General features: G+C 38.0%; 1 pseudogene; it reads left to right on the top strand.

The window, feature by feature from the left end:
* The first annotated feature begins 8,788 nt into the window (after positions 1–8,788).
* Positions 8,789–8,946, top strand: LOC122737316 (annotated as a pseudogene).
* The last annotated feature ends 965 nt before the right edge of the window (positions 8,947–9,911 follow it).

Genomic DNA, 9,911 nt, shown 5'->3' with positions numbered 1-9,911 from the left:
CAGGAAACAGAAGCTGTATCCATGCACATATGTGACATGTTGATAGAAAATAGTCTGTTCTATTGAGATTTCACCAAGCCATCAATCAAATCCACCGAGGCCTTTGGAATCAGCTTAGGCCACTTCACAGCTGACAAATTTTCTGCAACCATTTGGAGTTTCCTTCACATTCCTACACACAGAGGTCTCTTTTCAGGACTTAAGTTCCTGCTTTGGGCTTTATCAGGGAATACAACTTCCAGAATTCCCAGGATAGCACTACAGGCAAGATTGATGCATGAAAGTGAAGAGTAAGGACCATCTCATCATCTTTCCCCCTCCCCCGCACCATGGCTTTTCCATCCAGCCTCTGCATTCTTTTCTCTCTGCGAATCCTCAGGAATACCTTGGCAATTATATACTGCTCTCTACCAATTCCTCCTCTGCACCCTCTCAGGAGAGCCTCACAAAACACAGTGAAACTGTCACTACCCCAAGTGTCTCCACAGAAGGATTATGGAGTTGAGAGGATGAGGAGGAAGAAAGGGCCTGCACTGTGGCTATTCAGAAGAAATGACACAGTTCAACAATTAATAAAGACCAATTCTCTCTTATGTGAAAAAAGCCAGTGGACTTTTTCCTATGTTTAGAATCAGCTGTCCCACTAATGGGCATTTACACCAAGGAGGTCAAAAGACAGAAGATTTCCCATCTGTATTTTTTATAAACTGCAGCAGCACTTTCTGTGCTAGCATAAAAACAAAACAAAACCAGGAAAGAAAGTGTGTTCTCATTGCTTGGGAAATGTCTGAAACAATTATTGAACATGAATTTAAGGAACTATTATTGTGTCATAGGAAAGGAATAATATGAGGAATTTAGGGTGAAAAGGCTTCAATGACCTGATGCAAAACCTTGAAATACCCATTATGACCACAATAACGCGACTGAAAACAACACCAAAAAGCAGCTAGAGTCAGACTATATGCAATGCCCCAGACTGGTTTCCAGAAGACGGATGATAAAACCAACTCTTCTCTCAACAGAAGGGATGAGAAATTACAGTTGCCAAATGTTGCATATATACTGACAGAGGAGCTCATTTGTATCCATTTGCTTAATTGTTTTTCTTTGTTACAAGGGAGGATTCTCTGAGTGAAGGAGGTGGGAGGGGACAGTGTGAAAAACAAAAAGCATCAATAAAACTTTGAAAAAATCTTTTCTGTTTCAGCACTGGGTGGGGGGGAGGAGAATTGTCTAACTGGTACTGCACTAATAAAGGTAGCAGGGGAGCAAATTCCTTTAAACTCTGAATGCCTAATAAATGTTAAATAATAATCACCATTCCCATGGAGATCACACCATGAATTGTTACCATGGAGAGTATTATTTTTTTAATCACACTCTACTTGAAATGTGGTCCATGCACATTCAACTAATCTTGTGGTCTTGAGAAAGATGGAAGTTGGAAGAGGCAGTTAACAGTCGTTGCTCTTTGTATGTTATAATCCAATGTAAATAAACAAGGCAGGGAAAATTACATCTTAGATGTAAGCTTGGTTAAGTTAAACATTTACTGCTTATTGCTTTCTGCCATTTAGTTAAGCATTTATTGAGCATTTATAATCCTCTCAGTATTACGGGGACACAAAGGAAGGAAAAGACAGGCTTTCAGCTCTTGGAGAATGCTCATTCTAGAAATAACATATACAGATACAGGATGATCTGAGAACACTTAAAAAACAACCTAATAGCAAGTACAAAATGACCTGGTACAAAGTAAATACTGTGCCCAAAGCTCATGATGGGAAGCTTCACGGAGAGTGTGGTTTTGGGTCTTAAAGGTAAAGATGCCCTGCATTCTTAATTCATTCATATCCATCTTTAAGTTATTAAAACTACCCCCTTGGGGTGGCTAGGTGGCACAGTGGATAAAGCACTAGCCCTGGATTCAGGAGGATCTGAGTTCAAATCCAGCCTCAGACACTTGACACTTAAATAGCTGAATGACCCTGGGCAAGTCACTTAACCATCATTGCCCCCTCCCCCAAAATCATTAAGATTGTAGGGCAAGCTGTTTCACGTGGTAGTGGCAGGGTTATAGGTATGGAGGTGTAGTAGTGGAGTGAATGGCATGCACAACGGAAGAGAGGTGGCATAAGATGATAGATTTTCAAAGATAAATGCTAGTGATAAAAAGCAGATTGGCTAGACTAAAGCAAAGGGCCAAAATTGCAAAGTAATGAGAGATGAAGTCAGAGATCTGGGCGAGTGACTAGAGCTGGGGCTCATCTCATGACTGAGAATGAAGGCCTTGAATTCAAGGCTAAGGAGCCAAATCATAAAAACCTTGGCATAGCGATTAATCAAACACTCATCTATTAAGCATCTACCACATGCAGGTACTGTGCCAGGTAATGAGGATATGAAGATAAAAATTAAACAGTCCCTGGTCCCATGGAGCTTATAATCTATTGTGAGAAGACAACAGGCACCCATTAATAGGTGTGTGTGTGTGTGTGTGTGTGTGTGTGTGTGTGTGTGTGTGAGAGAGAGAGAGAGAGAGAGAGAGAGAGAGAGAGAGAGAGAGAGAGAGAGAGAGAGAGAGAGAGAGAATTGACAGGGCCACAGGACTTGGTCCATCCATTTGTCAATCACTGAAAGCTGCCATTCTGGTTCCTTCCAGATCACCAGTAGTCCTCCAAAGCCTTTGATGCCTTACATGTCTATTCTGGCCTCTTACTAGTACAAACACATAAATCAGGTCATTTCAGCTCCTTTCCTGTACAAATGCTAATGTGCAGTGTTATTTGTCCTTAATTTTCAAAGAGGACCAATGAGATCACAGGGTAATATCTTGACTCCTGCATGAATTGGATTCAAGTGAGGCAGAGTTTGACAAAGTCATCTGCCTCATTATTTCTTCCAGAGTAACCAAAGCCTAAGCAGTCTATAAAGTGCATGTTTCAGCTGCATTCATGGCCATTGGAACAAATTTTCTTATCCACCCATTACACTAGGAGAAATCTTAACATGCTTGAGGAACACATCCCCCTAACTCACTGGTGGGTTTGAGGTCTGTCAGTTACCCTCAAACTGCTTTAGCCCGTCTGCTGAGATGGTTTGCCAGAATGTGGACATTGTGTATATGCTACACCTTCTTGGAGCCACAAGTGAGAGTTGGGTGTAGATGGTGAATGAGCAGTCCTAAAAAGGGTTTGGCAAGCCCTCACACAAGCACCAACAATAAACTCAATTACTTTTGTTTTGTCTCTCCTTACAAGGGAGGATTCCCTCCCTCCCCTTCCTTCTCCCTGAGGCAGTAGGCAATCAGATAAGGGTTATATCAGTTACTTTTTTGGGGGGGGGGTGAGGCAATTGGGGTTAAGTGACTTGCCCAGGGTCACACAGCTAGTAAGTGTTAAGTGTCTGAGGCCGGATTTGAACTCAGGTCCTCCTGACTGCAGGGCTGGTGCTCTATCCACTGCACCACCTAGCTGCCCCCTCAGTTACTTTTTAATGATAATGAGACCCATAGTCCATAGACACTTGTTTCAAAAAATATACCAGACAGCATACAATTTGATCCAATAACACTACTTCTAGGTCTATATCCCAAAGAGATTTAAAAGTAGAGGTTGGGAGAGAACCTATTTGTACAAAAATATTTATAACGGCTTTTTGTGGTGGCAAAGAATTAGAAACTGAGGGCATGCCCATCAATTGGGCAATGGCTGAACAGGTTGTGGTATATGATTGTGATAGAATATTATTGTATTATAAGAAATGACAAGCAGGGTGATTTCAGAAAAACCTGGAGAGACTTACATGAATTGATGCAAAGTGAAGTGAGAAGAACCAGGAGAGTGTTGAACATCCTAATAGCAATATTGTATAATGAAGAACCAAGAATGACTTAGTTATTCTCAGCAGCAGATCAAAGACAATTCCAAAGGACTCATGATGAAATATGCTATCTGCCTCCAGAGAAAGAACTGATATTATCTGAATGTAGACTGAAGCATGCTATTTTTCACTTTCTTTCATTCTTTTTTGGGGGGGGGATTGGATCAAGTCTTCTTGTACAAAATGACTAATATGGAAATGTTTTACATGATTGAATACGTATAATCTATATCAAATTACTCTCTGGGGTGGGTGGGAAAGGAGGAATAGAATTTGGAACTAAAAACTTAAAAAGAAGCCCAAATGTTAAAAAATTTTTTAACATGTAAGTAAGGGAAAATAAAATATTATTTAAAAAAAAATAAGGGGGCAGCTAGGTAGTGCAGTGGATAGAGCACCGGCCCTGGAGTCAGGAGGACCTGAGTTCAAATCCGGCCTCAGACACTTAACACTTACTAGCTGTGTGACCCTGGGCAAGTCATTTAACCCCAATTGCCTCACCAAAAAAAAAAGAAATAGAAATAGAAATAAAACAAGGGGAAACTCCTCCAGCACTCAGGGAACATTGTGTTTAAGAAAACTTTCCATGCTTTGTTTTCAAATTCTTTGGATTCCCATTCTCTGTACAGCAGATCCTGAAATTTTCTTTGAAGTAAATAGAATCGAGATGACTGTTGTTTTTTTGTTGTTGTTAATGTTGTTGTTTGTCCTTCTTTCTCAAAGAGGACCATGTTATTGGCATGATATGACTTGGACTGAATTGAATTTAAGCGAGGGAGGGCTTTGCAATGACACCAACCTCACTCTCTCCTCCAGAGCCATTTTGGGTCCTGTGGTAAGATATACATCAGGATAATTAGAGATGGCCCCAGATATCTACATAGTTAAAGAAGGCAGAGGAGGACATGAAACTTATTTTTCCTAGTTGTTCCTTATTTTCTTCCAAATACCATTTAACAAATTGCTTCCTTGCTGAGGCAGAAACAACAATAGTGATTCCCACTTATAAAGCACTTTAGTGGAGTAGGCAGCATAAATATCATCAGCCCTACTTTCACCTGTTAGTAAACTGAAGCTCAGAGAAAGGCAGAGATTTGTGCAGTTGCACAGCTGGTTAAGGACCGATGATGGGACTAGGACCCCAGCTATCATTATTACAAGACTAATTCTCTTTACATAGCCCTACCCAAAGGACATGAAGTCATTTGTGCTTCTGCTCATTACCCCTAGAGAAAAGATGATTCATGTCCTTTTCTATTGCCCTTCTTTTTCCTCTTCCTACCCTTCCATACCCCAACCCCCATAACAATTTAGAATCCTTTAAGAAATCTAAAAGCTAAGGAGTAAGCATTAAACTCCCCTTCCTAATATTAAATTGTCACTAAAGCCCATACACCTCAGTGTCACATGTGAACTGCTTAATTTTTCAAGATATGTTCTCCACGTAATGGCTAAATTTTCCAAACCAAAAAGCCAACGTTAAGTTACTATAGTAACCTGCAGCACCAGGCTTGGCTGCAGCAGCTGGAATAGCTCAGAACATCCATCACCCAGTTAAATGAGGCCAAAATGTGTTTTCTTTCACTATTGAAAACTCATCCTATTAGTTGAATCATCTACTCATTGTTAAAGATTCTTCTTTAAAGAAGCTTGTGTTTTCCTGTTTTGATTTTTCATAGGCCAGCACTTTCATGCATTTTGGTTGCTACAGACAACTGATTTATTTTGCTGGATTTTCATGAAATGTCTCTTGATAGAAACTCAAAGTCACATTTTCTTATCTTAGATATGGACATATACATATGCACATATCTATATGCATGTATATCATATATGTGTGCATATATATCAATAAATAAAAATACATCAAAATAAATATCAATCAATAAGCTGGAAAGATCACTTCTAATTTTGGTAAAAAAATTACTTTCGAAATGTATTAGCATACAGTGCTTTTCCCCAAAGAGATCATAAAAAAGGGAAAAGGACCCACATGTACAAAAATATTTATAGCTGCTCTTTTTGTGGTGTCAAGGGATTGGAAATTGAGGGGCTGTCCATCAATTGGGGAATGGCTGAACAAGATGTGGTATATGAATGTAATGGAATACTATTGTGCTTAAGAAATGATGAGCAGGCAGATTTCAGAGAAACCTGGAAGGACTTGCATGAACTGAAGATGAGTGAGATGAGCAGAACCAGGAGGACATTGTACACAATATCAACAACATTGTGTGTTGATGAACTGTGATAGACTCAATTCTTCTCAGCAATACAATGGTCCAAGATAGTTGCAAAGGACTCATGATGAAAAATGCTCTCCAAATCCAGGAAAAAAAAGAACTGTTGAATCTGGATTCAGATCGAACCATACTATTTCTATTGTTATTGTTTTTGTTGTTGTTTTTCTTTTTGAGGTTTTCCCTTTTTGCTCTGATTCTTATCTCATTACATGACTAATGCAGAAATATGTTTAATGTGATTGTACATACATAACCTATATGAGATTACTTGCTGTCTTGGGGAGGGGGGGAGGGAGAGGAGGGAGGGAGAAAAAATTGAAACAAGAAATCTTATAAAAACAAATGTTGAAAACTATTTCTACATGTAACTGGAAAATAATAAAATATTTATATGGGAAACAAAAAATAACTCTGAGTGAACAAGTCATTTTGACTATAATAAATACCTAAATTAACCACCAAAGACACGTGAAGGAAGATACTATCCGCATTCAGAGAAAGAAGTGATAAATAAAAGTATGTATAGAGTGCTTTTACATATATATATATATATATATATATATGCATATATACACACACATTTGGTGCCTAATGGTAGTGAAAAAAGGGAGAAAAAAAGAAAGTTACATAACTTTAGTATTTATTTAAAAGGAACAGCAAGCTGTACATAATAGATTTGCAGTTTCATGTACAATCATCTTTTTTCCTATTCTATTATGTTATGGAAAAGCTTGTTTTATTTCTTAAGTTCAAGATAAAATAAATAATTTTTTAAAGTTGAGCTAAATGTGTGGAACACCGTGCTAGACTCTTGGAGAGAAACAACATTTGAGATGTGATTCCCTGCCCTCAAGACACTTTTTCCCTATTCAATGCTCTTTTTCTCCACCGTACTGACCTCTCCACGGGCCTTGTACCTAAAAGAAGGTTGTAATAGATCTATGTCTCATGAACTACCATGACTGAAAAATCTACCACCTGGAGGCCAAATTTCTGGTGGTAAATCTTTGCACTCCTAACTCTACTGGTCTTCAGAATACAAACATCTAATTCATCAGTGGGCCCATACTCAAAGCCTTTCCAACTTGGTAGGACTGGATGCAGCTTGTATTCTGTTGCCATAGCCCTCAGGTACATAGAATTTGAAAACTCTGTTCTATAATGGGTAAAACTTTAGTTACAGAAAGGCAAACTTAATGATATATCTAATCATGACAATGCAGGCATGGTAACTAGGCACAAATAACAAATCATTCATACAAATTACTATAATTCAATAATTATTTTTACATAACTAAACCACAGTTTTTCTCTTCTCATTTTGTCGGTTCTCTGGGATCTAAAATTGGAGTAAATGTGGGGTTTTTCCTGATAATATGACATCATTTATTCATAAATGTCATTGTCACATAAATAACTTTGTCACACATTTCATGTATATACACCCTTAAAAATTAAAAAAAAAACCCACAAAGGTATTTTATCTTATTTTCCAACAACTAGGGTTCTTTTTGCCTTCAGGAATCAATCAATTAATCAATCAATAAGCATTTTAAATGCAAATCTGTGTCAAACACCGTACTAGGTTCTAGATATAGAATTTTTTTGAAAAACTGACAGTTTTTGCCATTCATAAGCTTGCTTTCTGCTCAGGGAAAAAATGAATAACGAATAGCTAAAACAGTGTTGGAGATGGGAAGGGAAACAACAGCTAAGGAATCAGGAAAGGCTTCTTGAAGGAGGTGGGACTTGAGCTGAACTTTGAAGGGAGGTATGGGCCATAAAACGTCTAGTTGTAGATAGAGTTCTAGGCATGGGGAACAGGCTGTTCAATAGCGTGGAGATGGGAAATAGATATTGTGTCTGCAGAACAGGAAGGCACCAGTTGGACTGGAAAGTCAAATCAGTGGAGCAGCTAGGTGGCACAATGGATTAGAGCGCCAGCCCTGGATTCAGGAGAACCTGAATTCAAATCCAGCCTCAGACATTTGACACTTACTAGCTGTGTGGAGAACCTGAATTCAAATCCAGCCTCAGACATTTGACACTTACTAGCTGTGTGACCTTGGGCAAGTCACTTAACCCCAACTGCCTCATCAAAAACAAAAAAGAAAATAAAATCAGTAAAGGGGAATCATAGGCAAGCAGCCTGGGAAGACAGGCTGGAGCCAGATTATGAAGGATTTGTTTTTAATGCCAAAACAAAGGAGTTTGTGTTTTAACCCTTATTTTTAAAATAAATAAATAAACGAAGGTAGTCACTGAAACTTCTTGAACAGAAGAGTGATATGATCACATCTGCACTTCAGGAAGCTCAAAGGCATAACAGAATTACTTCAAATAGATTTTATAATAAACTATTTTTGATACTCATTTTCAAGACTTTAAAATAGTACAGAGTGTCTCAAAGGTCTTAGTTCAGGTTTAAGCTTTAATAACTTCTGAAATATAAAGCCACAAACATTTTTTAATTGAAAGATTGTTTTTAAATTTAAAATATGGCTACATTACTTATTAAAATTCAATGTAGCTTTTCTTTTCCTGATCTTCCTGCGAGCGGTTGTAGGTGATGCTGAGCTGCTTCTGCCAAAAAACTCGGAATTTGCTGCTGCTAGAACCTCGGTTGTTCTATTTTCCAGCTGCCCTGCTGAGATTTCACCATGTCTTCCCACAAGACCTTCAGAATCAAGAGATTTCTTGCAAAGAAGCAGAAGCAAAATCGCCCAATTCCTCAGTGGATTCGCATGAATCCACTGGCAATAAGATCAGGTACAACTCCAAGAGGAGACACTGGAGAAGAACCAAGCTGGGCTTATGAAGAACTGCCACCATGGTAGGTTAGATTTAATCTTTACCAAGTCCAAAACACCTTACGATGCCAGCCTGATTTTGGAAATTCCAAAAGTGCAGATATAAAAAATCTTATTCAGAGAAAAAAAATTCAATGTAACTGCTACCTGGTGCTATATACATTTTACTTATCTGTTTTTGAACATTGTAAAATTTTTATCAGCTCTCATTCAGTGACCAAAAGGATTTCATATATAATCTAAAGAATGAGCTTTTAATGCATACATGATACTCTTGAGGTGACCCCACCAGAAAAAGTTTACTAGAGAGAGATTAAGAGATCAAAGTGTCCAAGCAAGAGAAACACCAATACTGATTCATAGGTGTGAAAAAGTATCAAGAAACTCTCGGGGCAGCTAGGTGGTGCAGTGGATAAAGCACCAGCCCTGGATTCAGGAGTACCTGAGTTCAAATCCGGCCTCAGACACTTGACACTTACCAGCTGTGTGACCCTGGGCAAGTCACTTAACCCCCATTGCCCCGCCAAAAAAAAAAAAGAAAGAAAGAAAAGAAACTCTCATATACACAATGCATAAAGACAAAATACCATATATTGCTAAAATTAAAATTAAAATTTTATTATTAAAAATTCTCCAAACCAAATAAGGGTAGAAGACATTTAAATAATTCAGCTTTCAATTTTTTTTGTGTGTGTTAATAGCATTCATACTTCTGAAGTTACTAAAGCTTAAAGCCACATTAAGACCTTTGGTATACCTTCTTATATTAATAGCCATCAAATTTGCATAAGATATATTTTACAGGTATTGTCAACCCCCATTCATAGATAAAATCCAAAAATTAAATTGTGAAATCTAGGCATTTACTTTTTTTAAAAAAAAGCTTCCAAACTCTTCAATATACCAGGTGGTACACAGAAAAAATAACATCATTTTTTACTATTTAAAAAATATATCCCTGTGATTCTCTCAG

Source organism: Dromiciops gliroides, chromosome 1 (assembly GCF_019393635.1).
Source record: "Dromiciops gliroides isolate mDroGli1 chromosome 1, mDroGli1.pri, whole genome shotgun sequence".
Taxonomy (NCBI): domain Eukaryota; kingdom Metazoa; phylum Chordata; class Mammalia; order Microbiotheria; family Microbiotheriidae; genus Dromiciops; species Dromiciops gliroides.
This window is presented reverse-complemented; position numbering and strand designations above follow the sequence as displayed.